This window comes from Choloepus didactylus, chromosome 3, assembly GCF_015220235.1.
Source record: "Choloepus didactylus isolate mChoDid1 chromosome 3, mChoDid1.pri, whole genome shotgun sequence".
Taxonomy (NCBI): Eukaryota; Metazoa; Chordata; class Mammalia; order Pilosa; family Megalonychidae; genus Choloepus; species Choloepus didactylus.
The window spans coordinates 152,381,530-152,392,343 of NC_051309.1; positions in this window are offsets into that span (position 1 = coordinate 152,381,530).

Below are 10,814 nucleotides of genomic sequence, written 5' to 3' on the forward strand. Positions count from 1 at the left end.
TACTGTTTCCAGGAATATTTCAGTTGCCATGTGTAGCATCTGTTTGGGAAAGGTAAAAATTGAAGTGTTGAACTTTCTTATAAGATAGGTATATACTTGTCTTAGATAATTACCAGCCCTGAATTTTTAAATTAATCTTTTTGAGACAATTCAAAATAAGACTTGACCTTTCAGATGAAGGCTATTTTCCAGTTCTAGCTAATACTCCATTTGTTTAACTTATAGACAAGATTTCTTGATGTCATTCTGCAATCATCTAGGCTATGCCAAATCCATGGGCAAACCTAAATTTTAGCAGAAGTTCCTTGAAATGACTATTATGTTGACCATTGGGAGCGGAAACCCTAACTTTCCAGTTTTAATGGCTGAAAAATCTCATGATTTGTAGCAATAAAACATTTTTGAAAAATGGTTATTATTAATTGAATTGCATTATTTGCAATGTGCAACCTATGAGATGGATCTTGAAATAAAAGTATTGGTAATGTACAGGAGATTCTGGAGAAAAGTAATCTCTATTTCAGTAAAGCCAAAGAGTATCTTTGTTACACACTGTCTAGGTTATATAACCTATCCAAAACTGTCACCACCGTCAGGACTTTCCCACTCTTAAGACATAAAAATGGGCAGAGGGAAAAGGAGCAGTATCTTGAAGGAAAGAGGGTCTAAACATTTGCAGCCTCTCAGTTTATCCACTTGCCTTTGTAATTGCCATCTTGGCATTATAACCAGAGGAAAGAAAAAAAACTGGTACTATTTAAAATTAGAATTTTACTAACTTGCTAACTGTATACAAGCTTGGAAACATAAACAAAAGTCTTTAGTGCTCTTTATAGAGTTCTGTGTGCCAAAAACAATGTAGACTTTGTTTCAAGGCTGCTTGTAGTGAAAGTAAAATTGATACTTGGCAATCTAACAGTATTATACTGTGGTTCTTAATTTTTTAAAACTCAGGCCTTTATTTTGAGTTTTATGGCCTGCATTATTCATTTACCTTGTAATTACCTGTGTGGCTATCTAAAGAAGCATCCTCTCCATACCAAATCTATGGCTACATTCCCAGTTTCCTATCATTGGACTTTTTAATAAACTTGACACTTGACTTTGGCTTGCAGGTTATCAGGCCCATTGTATAGTGATTAATGCCTCATTAAAAATGTGATAAGAACTGGGTATTTAAAAGTGTTCTTCCAAAACCATCTCTGGTGTTTTTTTCAATAGTGAATAATTAAATTAGTTACCACTTCATCTTTTTTTTAACTATTTATTTGCCTTCAAGTAGTTGCACTGCTGCTTGAAATCTTAAAAAACAAAAATGGAAAAAGGGCCATTAAAGATGTAGATAGCAAACCTGTCTCCCAGAGCTTTCCCTTCCTTATGTTCTGAATTCTGGAATACTAAATACTAAACCTTCTCTTCATTAGCTTAGTAAAAAAAAATTTTTTACTATGCATTAATAGCAGTGATGGAAGTATTCAGAAACTTGTGTTTAGCAGTGCATTGAAAAGGACTTAAGAAAAGCCAGAACTAGTTCAACTGCTTCACTTAAAGTTTTATTACAAGAGCCTGCTTGTTATCTCAGGCATTCCATTTCACATATCATTTCCATTCACCTGCTAGGATACCTTTTATTTGAGAGTAATGTTTATTTACAATCAGAAGATCAATGATTAATGCTTTGGTTCACACTCATGCAAATCCATTTCTAATGTATGTGATGTATGAAATCTTAAGGATTTACGTTGGGTACATTTTGGTATAAAAGATTATAGTGGTTAGAATGGTCCGTAGTAGATACTCAAATCCTTGTTTAATTTGCTGTGAATATTGCCCGACAGATTGTAGAAAATAGCAATAAAGTCCTATTAACTTTCAGGTCACCTGTTTACAAATTTTTTATCCCTTATGTAGAGTATTCCTATTCATCTTGTCCCTCTGCTGGTCTTAGTGGATTTCCTCAAAATACCAAAGATCCATTTTAGTTTACTTAGGTTAAGAATGGATTTCTCACATCTAATTTTGTTTGTTTTTTGTTTTTTTGTTATTTTTTCCCTCTCTATAGTTTATTGGAGGAATGGTTGTAACTTGGCCTTATAGGAAACAGATACCTGGAAGACATTATTCTCCTTCTCTGTTGTCTGTTCATTGTGGCATTGGGTGGCAGTGAATCTGCCTCGCCCCTCATGTTTTTAGCAATCCAGGTAACATCATGCCCAGAGGAATTAAGTTACTTCAAAGATTGTCATGCAGTAGTTGATTTTCATCTTTCAAATGGTATGAGGGGCTGGTAAAACACACGATCTATTTGGAAGTCTCTTCACAGCCTAATGTCTTTTAATCACAAGTAAGGAGACACTAGGAAAGGATCTGCTATGGTTCTCTCTGGACACTTGTCCTATAACAAACATCCATTTCAACCAATAGCTGTGGTCCATAGCTGCTTTTCTGTACTTAGGATGGGTAACTGAATCTTTTAAATTGTAAACTTAATTCTAGCTGTATATTAGAATCCCGAGGGGAACTATTTTTTTTAAATAATTATTTAACTTTAGAATACGTTTACATTTACAGTTAAATTGTGAAGGTAATACTGAGAGGTTCTATATATCCTCCTTCCCTAACTTTTTTTTAACACTTTCGTGCGCTCAGCTGCCAGACTCACGCACACATCATCTTACCGTATTCCTGGTGTACAAGAAGATGAGAGGTAACCTATTTTTCTATTTCCTTGTTAGCACAACTCTGGATCACAGTTTTTAAAGCTATGGAATTGGGGATGATAGTGGAAGAGGGAAGAGAAAGGGTGGGTAGGGAGGTACCATTAATTCTTTAACATTCCTCTATCTGCAAATCTTTACTGAAACTGCTAGCAAGTGCCCAAATGAGCTACCTAGTGCTGGGGACATCCATGATCCTTGTTCTACAGAAGACCATTCCTTCCTGCTCATGGGAATGGCTGCAGGAGGCCGTTTGGTTTGGAGGGGAACTAGGTTTTTTGTTTTTGTTTTTTAAAGCCCTCAATGCTCACCTGTGAAGATTCTGTTTTAAATAATCTGGAGTCAGACATGGGCATTGGTCCTCTCTGCCGTCTTTTTTAAAAGACTACCTTGGTGATGCTAAGGTGCATCCAAGGTTTAGAACCATTGTGACAATAAGGAAAAAGTATTTTATAATACTGGGTTTTTTCCTTAAAGAAACAAAAGGGCCAAACAACTATGTAAACTCAAAAGAGATTAACGTTCTCTCCTTTTTAAGTGGAAGGACCTGGTTTTGAGTACCTTTCTGTTTTAATTTCAGAGTCCCTGCTTTTCCCTATTTAAATCATGCTGTTACTAGACCATCTGAGATACTAGTGTTCAGAGAAAAAAAATCACCTCTTTATATTTTTGTTAGATGTCATGGTAACTTGCCTCCATTGTAACATCCCTGTAAACATTTGCCTTAGGTAGATGCTTGTGTTTTTAAGTGGATGAGTACCATAACAAAGCAAAGAATTGGCAGGCTTTTAAGTAAGGATAGGTAATAGATACTACTCCCTGAAAATACATACACACCTAGCCCCCAGTCAAATAGATATCTGCTTGTTATCCCTAAAGTACTGTATTGTCCATAAGCAGATGAAGATTCTAGGACAAGTGATTCAAAGCGCAGAGTATTGACCTGGTAGTGTAGAACCTGGAAAGGAGATTTACAAGCTATAGAGTCATTAATTACACCAAAATCCACTTTGTAAGATCTGTTGATACAATAACTGGTCATTCTGGATGGAACTCCCAAATCTATCCAATCTAGTCTTAAATTGTATAATATAAAGATTGTTTTACAGACCACCCTCAAGTCTATCTCGTTTGTTCTTGACTGGTTAAAGAGTATTTGATAATTGTGTCTGGCTGCAGTCAAACTGTTTGTCACCACTCTTGAGTTTGTAGACATGGATATTTTCCCCTTACATTTTTAAACTGGAATGTCTCAATTGTTTTAGTCTTAATATAGAAGCCTTGCCTTATGCTTCAGTTACACTTCTTTGGCCTATGTGACTGCATGCCAAATTTTAGGTAGGAATATTGTGGTTTGGTACAATAGTAATATAATGTACTTAAGACATTAAATTTTGAGTCAGGCAGAAATAGATTCAAATTCTGGCCTTTTAGGCAAGATACTTAGAATTTCTAAGCCTCAATTTCTTTATAAACTGAAGTGATATATCTAGCTCACAGAGTTGTTGCTTTAAGTGAGATACTTTATGTAAAGTGATTACCACAAGTCTGACACATAGTAAGCCTTCATTATAAATAATTAGTATTTACAAAAGTGTTATTTTCTGTGTAATTCTCAATATTCTACTTGACTGTCCTTTTTTGTGTACTGCAGTACATTGAGCCAGCATATTCAAGAAATCGTTCATAATCCTTTCCTAGTACTAACAGCTCAAGTTTTGACCTTTTTCAAGTATTTTACTCTATACTTGCTAATACTTAATACCAGTTTTCCTTTTCACACAATAGAGAAACCCAACTATAATGTGTCCATCCTCCATCATCACTTTGACATTTATCAAAACTTTAGAAATATCAGCAAACTTGGTAGATTTCATGATGCCACTGTTTAAAAGTATTTAGATGTGAAATAAGATCAGTCCTAGTCTCCTTCCCTCCATTCATCCAATGGTTATTGAATACCTACTGCCTCCAGGCACTGTGCTTCATATCGCGATACATGACATAGTCCTTGCTCTCACTTTTTTCACAGCCTAGTAAAGGAGAAAGACAAATCAATAAATGATTGCAATAACAATATACTAATCCCTAGAAGTCAGTACTTGTTTCTGGATGGACTAGGAAGATCCTCATAGAGAAGGTGAAGTTTGGTAAGGTGGAGATGAGTTCCCCAGACAGGACAGCATGTGCCCAAAGGCACAGACAGATACATAAAACAGAATAGCTTATTCAGGGACTTTGTGTGACCTAGTGTGAGTAGAACCTGGAAAATGAGGCAGAGACTCAGGTTAAAGAGAGGCTAGTATGACTGGTAGTGTAGAACCTGGGAACCTGGGAAGCAGATTTACAAGCTATAGAGTCATTAATTACACCAAAATCCACTTTGTAAGATTTGTTGATACAATAACTGGTCATTCTGGATGGAACTCCCAAATCTATCCAATCTAGTCTTAAATTGTATAATATAAAGATTGTTTTACAGACCACCCTCAAGTCTATCTCGTTACATTGTTTTACAGACCACCCTCAAGTCTATCTCGTTAATGAGGCTGGTAATCAAAAGGCAGGGAGAAGTAGAAGATGATGTTTTACATTGTTTTACAGACCACCCTCAAGTCTATCTCGTTAATGAGGCTGGTAATCAAAAGGCAGGGAGAAGTAGAAGATGATGTGTTGAAGAGTCAGTGTTCCAAAGATTGGCTGATGGGAAGATCAAGATACTCTAAAGTCCAAATATTAAATATTGGGAAGGATGTTGAAAAACAACATAGGAACTCTCAAGCACTGTCTTTGGGGGTATAAATTGGTATAATCTCTATGAGGGCAAATGGCAATATTCATTTGTAAAATTAAAGATAAGCATATCATGAACCAGCAATTCCACTCTTGAGTATATGCCCTGTAGACTTCACAACACATTTGCTAGGAAGATGTGCAAAAATGTATATTAAAGCATTGTTTATAATAGCAAAAAAATTGGAAATGAAATGTCAATGTAAGAATGGATAAATTGTGCTACATTCATGTAATGGAATGATGTGCAGTTAAAACAAATAAGCTAGCATTAAGTGAATCAATAAGAATTAACCTCCAAAACAATGGTGATTAAAAATCAGTTAAATGACATTATATTATATATATATATATATATCTTTAGGTATATGAATATTTTAGAAAATACAAATCAAAATGAAGTAGTTTATCGATATCTCCACATAAGGTAAAAGTTTAAAAACAGCGGTTCTCTTTACTGGAGGGAGGGGTACATAGATGCCCCTATCTATAATCTTTATTTCTTAAAATTTTTGAAGTAAATGTGAAAGCAGGGAAACAACCTAGAGCTGAAATAAATGCTTCTGTGGTTTGTATACCCTCCCAAAAAAGGTACTTTTACTGATTTCTCAAGAATGGCCAGAAAACGAAAAACAGGAGGATTACCAGGATGTATAACTTAATTTGCCAGTAAGAAAAGAGGCTTGAACAATATCTAAAGCATTATTATCCTTAGTAATTTCCAAAGTGCCTTTCACACACATTATCTCATGTAGGGATTACCATCCCTTTTTTATAGATGAAGTTAATGTGGCTTGGAGATATTAAATTATTTGCTCAAGGATACTCAGCCAGTGGCAGAGCCAGGTCAAAGAACCCATGTCTAGTGACCTTTCCCATGTTGCTCCTCCCATTATCAGCTGGTTGTTCAAGGTCATAGAGCTGCAGATGTTAGAGCAGGAACCTGAACCCAGGCTTTTAGTCTCAAAGCAAACTGTTCCTAGATCCCATTATTTTGCCTTGGGGTGCTATTACTGGAGTTAAATGCCTTGTCAGAATTCTTAAGCATTCTAATATTTTCATAAAAGTAATATGTTTTCATGGTTTAAAAAAAAATAGAGAAAATGGAGTGGTAAAGAAAAATAACCATCCTTTGCCCCTCATTACCTCTGGGAAGAAGAACCTCTTTTGACTCTTTTAGCAATTTATTTTTCTAGTTCCTTAGGTTATTTTACTTCCATATCTATATAAACAATATTCTTATATCACTATTTTAGACTTATCTAATGACTTCCCACTATGAGAAGATGAAGATTTGGTTAACCTATCTCAACATTTCCCTGTCCCAACAACATCACTATTTTCAGTTTCTTTATTGAACTTTGTAATTTTAGACAATACAAATATACCTTTTTTAAATTTCAGTAATAGTATCTGTGGACTCTGCTTTGCAAGATGAAGAGCTCAGTGTTTCCTTTGTTTCCCATCTTCCTCTCCCACAAACCCTCCAATTTTGTTTTCTGCACATTTTTTTATTATGAATGCATAACTATTTTCTATACAGTCAACTGGCTTATTGCTTTCCTAAATTCCAGTTTCTCAAAGGTAACATCATATCACTGGGCTCTCCTTTTTGCCCCCAGACCTTCCTTCTAGAGGTCTTCATCCTACTATTCTAAATTGAACTGCCATCTTAGGTCTTCAGAATTCTCTTTAACTGAATCAATGTTTTCTAGATCCCATATCTCTGAAATTAAAACTAGTTTGAATGTATTCATAAGTGTAAGGAGTGAGAAAAAGATAAAGGGGAAGGTTTTTGCAGGCTGTCAAAGATTATAGCTTTTATTCTAAGCAAGGTGGGAAACCATTAGAAGTTCTGTGCAAAGGAGTGCCATGATATGACTTACATTTTAGACAAATCACTCTGACAGTCATATCTTGAATGGGAAGACATTTGTAGAAAGGCAAGGATAGAATCAGGGTGATGTTATGAGACTACTGCATTAGGCTAGGTAGGAGATGATGGGTGATAATGGTATACAGTGAGAAATAGTGTCTGGGTATATTCTGAAGGTAGAACTAACCAGATTTGCTGTTGGATTTTTGTACAGTGTGAGAACGTGAGGAGTCTTCAAGATTTTTAGCCTGAGGAACTATAATGGAGTTGCCATTTACTGAGATGGGAAGATTGTAGAGGAGCAGATATGAAAGGATAATGGATATGTTAAATTTGAGATCAAATAAAGACTTCAGTTGGGGGAGTCCAGAGTTCAAGAGAAAGGTCTGGGGTGGAGATAAAAGTACGGAAATTGTCACTAAATAGATGTTAACTAAAACCATGAGAGTAGATGAAATCACCTAGAGAATGTAGATAGAGAAGAGGTTAAAAGAACTGAGTTCTGGGACAAGCCAACATTAAGAGTTTCAGGAGATGAGGAATCAGCAAAGACCAAGAAAATGTAGCCATTAAGGTGTGGGAAACCAAGAAAGAGTAATGTCCTGGAGCCCAAGGGATTTTATAAAGCAGGAAATAACGTCAAATGCTGCTTAATTTCTCAGGGGCACTGAGAAATGCCTGGGATTTGGCAACATATAGGTAATGACCTCTATGTTCTCTTTGACAAGAGAAGTTTTGTTGGAAGGGTGGTGAATCAAGAAAAGGCTATTTGGAGTAGGTTCACAAGAGAATAGGTGAATCCTATGCTCACATCAAATGCAAAATCAATTCAAGACAGATTAAAAAGGGGATAATCTGAAAGGCAAAAAACTTTAAAATATTTAGGATGAAATATAGAAGATCTTCTGAGAAGGCACAAAAGAAGCTAACCAGAGTGAAAAGTTAAACTACATTAAAATCAGGAAGTTCTGTCCATCAAAAGATACTATAAAGAAAGCCATAAACTCAGAAAAACTTGTACAAATATCATAAAGGATTAGTAGCAAGAATATAAAGAGAATAATTGCCAAAAAAACAAAATGTAAAATACAAAAACAAACCCAAGTCAAATGATCTGTTTGTCATTTGCCCTTTTTCTCTTAGATCCATTTCTCTTAGATAAATCCACTCTGCTCTATACTGTAGGGAGCGGACATCTGCAACTATATTTCTAGGCTTCCTTGCTCTGTGGCTTTTGGCTAGTGGGAAATATAGTGGTTAACTAGAAAGCAGAAGAAAGAGAAAAGCCAGAATACATTTCCTCCGATTTGCTTCAGGCACCCTTCAGCAGTGCTGTGTTTCCTCCATGGTCCCAGCTCCAAAGAAGCAGCCCATCCCCCTGTTTCCAGATTCCTCTTGATGGCTTAGACTTCCAGGATGTGGTAATAATATCACTCTCTCTTTGAACCTATAATCTAGAAATGATAGTAGTTTTTTGTTTTTGCTAATTCTGTATTGCTTCACAATCTCCTGTTTGGGTTTCAAAACACTTTTGTAACTAGATTCCTTCCTTGAACTACCTGGCATGGGTCCGTTTTTGTGATCAAACCCTGACAAATATACAACCTAAATAGAAAAATGATAATTTCTGAAAAGAGGAAATGTGGATGCCAATAAATATATGAAAAGTTGCCCAGCCTAATTAGTAATCAGGAAAATGCAAATTAAGACCACAGTGAGATACATTTTATATCTACCACATTGGCAAAATTTAAGAATTGTAATAATCTCGGTGTTGGCAAGAATGTAGATCAATAGAATTCTCATATACTGTTGGGGATGTAAAATTGGACCCATTATAATGAGAACAGTTTGGCAATACTAAGTTAAAATTGTACAAACAATTTAATTCTTAGATATGATCCCTAGAGAACCTCTAGGACATGGATACCAAGAGAGCTGAACAGGAATGCTCATTGGAGCACTGTTGGTAATAAAAAAACTAGAAATAACCTAAATGCCCATCAGTAGAAAAATGAATAATGAAATAATCACATAATACACTACAGCAGAAAAAATGAATGAACCACAACTATATGTAACAATATGGAGGATTCTTAAAAGCATAATGATGAGGAAAAAAAGTAAGGAGGTGATGAAAATGTTTTGGAACTAGATAAAGGTGGTGGTTGCACAACATTGAGAATACGCAAATACCACCCTTTAAAATGAATAATTTTATGTTGTGAATTTTATCTCCACAAAAATTTTTAAATATTAGAAAAATTAGAGCCAAATATTGCATACAAAACAATACCTTTTTTAAAGCTCAAAATAAAAAATAAAAATGTACAACTAAACAATTATTTAGAATTACTAGGAAAATTTTCATGATAAAAGTAAAATTGCTTTTTTTTTATCATAATGAAAATTTTCCTTTTTGAAATAACTGAAATAGTTATTTTATATTTATGGTTATTTTATATTATATTTTATTTTTATATTCACATAGTTATATTTATTTTATATTTCCTTGCCATTGTTTGCAGACTATAGTCCATTTCAGGACAGAAATGCAAAGCAAGGGAATAAACTCAATATTCAAGATAGTGATTTCCTCTGAGGACAGATGTGGATGGTAGAATGGGAGGCTGGGGGAGGGATTAGGGAAGAGGGAAGATGGGCCCAACAGTATTGGTAAGGTTCTAAAACTTAATTTGGGTGGTAGGTTTTATTGTTATGCTTTATAACTTATATACATATTATATTGTAAGTATAATAATGCAAAATTAAAATTAATTTTAAAAGTATATAAGGTCCAAACAAACAATAAATCTAAAAAAGAACTCAGGAATGAGGAGGAAGCCACGGTGTGAAATACCTGGTGCTAAAGTACAGAATCCATTTATATGTAGAACTAAGGATAAACTGCCATGGAAATATCAGTTAAAGTAAATATTGTAAAGGGTAGAAATGTTATTAAGAAAAGTTATAGCATTAAATAATAATATACCAATATTTAACTAGGAAAACTCTCCTAGACTTACCAACAAAACCAGAAGTTGGGAGCAGGTGTGGGGTTTGGGTGGCAGAATGGACAGTAAAAATGTAAGATTTTTTTCATTATTCATAGCAAGCACTCAAAAGATAATGCTTCATTTTAAAAGTTGTAAAATCAAGAAACTTTAACCATATTATTTAAATTTATAAAGATCTATAGAGACAATCTTAAGACTGAAATTAGATATCCCAAATTACTGAGGGAAAGGGGGAAATTTTAAAGGAAATCATAGACCAATTAGTCAAAGATGGAAAGCAGTGTTAACAGCAAGGAATTATTAAAAATAACTACAAAAGACAGAACAAGCTAAAGCTAAGATAAATATTCTGAAATTGCCCACCAAACATTCTTGTCTGTAAAGCCTAGTCTAAAATCGTCTCTTTCTTTC